This window comes from Neophocaena asiaeorientalis, unplaced genomic scaffold, assembly GCF_003031525.2.
Source record: "Neophocaena asiaeorientalis asiaeorientalis breed wild unplaced genomic scaffold, Neophocaena_asiaeorientalis_V1.1 scaffold84, whole genome shotgun sequence".
Classification (NCBI taxonomy): domain Eukaryota; kingdom Metazoa; phylum Chordata; class Mammalia; order Artiodactyla; family Phocoenidae; genus Neophocaena; species Neophocaena asiaeorientalis.
This window is the reverse complement of record NW_020173656.1, coordinates 768,439-770,375: the sequence shown is the minus strand read 5'-3', so window position 1 is coordinate 770,375 and position 1,937 is coordinate 768,439. Positions and strand designations below refer to the sequence as shown.

At 43.0% G+C, this 1,937-nt stretch overlaps 1 pseudogene; it reads left to right on the top strand.

Annotated features, from left to right (window-relative positions):
* Positions 1 to 706: 706 nt before the first annotated feature.
* Positions 707 to 1,518, top strand: LOC112401513 (40S ribosomal protein S2 pseudogene; annotated as a pseudogene).
* Positions 1,519 to 1,937: the final 419 nt, after the last annotated feature.

Genomic DNA, 1,937 nt, shown 5'->3' with positions numbered 1-1,937 from the left:
AAGAATCATTCCCTAACCAAAGAATAGGTCTGTCCACTCAGCCAGATCACTGGCCATGGTGTGCTCTTCCTTTTGGACATTTCTGACTGACTAATATGCATAGTCAATACTCACCAGCCAATGAATACTCTAGATGCTGAGCTAGGGCTGTGTGTTTCCTGTTCAGATTCCAAAAACCAGATGCTCCAGCTTATGGAGATTAATCAACATTGCTGTCATCAGACCTGCTTGTCACATTTGCTGTTTGTGGCTTTAGCACTAACTTAACAAAAGACATCAGAGACCCACGTTTACAAGAGGGATGAGGATTTTTTTTCCCTATTAACAGCCTTGAATCCACAAGAAAAGCAAAATTAATCATGAGCTGGAGATGAAAAAAAAGTTATATTATCTTCCCTACATAAATATATTTAACTTTGGTACTTAAATATATTAAATATTTAATTAGATTGTATAGAATATTTTAAATTACATATATTCATTTTAATACATTAAATGACTTTCTTTCAGTTAGAAAAAGGAAGATAAATCTTTATTCCAAGAGATAGCAAATAAATACTGAATAAACAGTAAATACTAAATAAATACATGTAACTTAGAGTCCCATTGTGATATGATACTGAATAGAGAAAATGATCTGGAAAGACAGGTAAGAAGCAAAAAGATTAAAGTGGGGAAGTGAGATTCTTCTCCATAAAAACACCAAATGGCAGATGATACAGGTGCTGCTGGAGGGCTCAGAGGCTGAGGGGGCCCTGGGATAGGAGGCTGAGGTAGTTTACGTCATCCCGGGGCTGGGGCCAAGGACAAGGAGAGGCTCCCTGTCACCAAGCTGGGTCGCTTGGTCAAGGACATGAAGATCAGGTCCCTGGAGGAGATCTGTCTCTTCTCTCTGCCCATCAAGGAATCTGAGATCATTGACATTTTGCTGGGGGCATCCCTCAAGGATGAGGTTTTGAAGATAATGCCTTGTGCAAAAGCAGCCCCGTGCTGGCCGGCGGGACCAGGTTCTAGGCATTTGTCGCCACTGAGAATTACCATGGACATCATTTGGGTGTCAGGTGCTCCAGGGAGGTAGCCACTGCCATCTGTGGGGCCACGATTCTGGCCAAGGTCTCCAACGTCCCCATGCAGCGAGGTTACTGGGGTGACAAGATGGGCAAGCCCAATGCTGTTCATTGCAAGATGACTGGCTCTCTGTGGCTCTGGCCTGGTGAGTCTCATCCCTGCCCCAGGGGCACTGGCATCAACTCAGCCCCTGTGCCGAAGAAGCTGCTGCTGATGGCCAGTACTGACGATTGCTACACCTCTGTCAGGGGCTGCACTGCCACCCTGGGCAACTTTGCCAAGGCCACCTTTGATGCCATTTCCAAGACCTACAGCTATCTCACCCCTGATCTCTGGAAACAGATGCTGTTCACCAAGTCTCCATAGCGGGAATTCACTGACCATCTTGTAAAGACCCACACCAGAGCTTCCTTGCAGAGGACCCAAGCTACAGCCGTGACCACCACATAGTTTTATATGAGAAAAATAAAGTGAATGGAAGCTGGTTACTAAATAAATAAATAAATAAGCAATAAATAAAATGGGGAAGGTATGAAGGAATAAAATACAGAAGTAGGAATCAGAATAGATACAAAATAATAAAAAAAATTTCAGGGGAGCAGAGATCATAAGAGAGAGAATGGAGAAATAAAGAAGCTTAGGGACTTAAGGAGAAAAATACCGAGATAGTCTAGATAAAGACATGCAGAATAAGATAGATGTAGCCAAAGGGAGAGGGAGAAATGTGGAGCAAGCAATAAGGAGACAGAACAATTAGATTGCTAATGCAGTGAATTCCAGAGCCAGTGGCTAACCTGCACTACAAATCGTTAAGTATTTTGTCACCTCACTGCTCTGGGAATTGAGTCATTATTCACACATGCAATAAA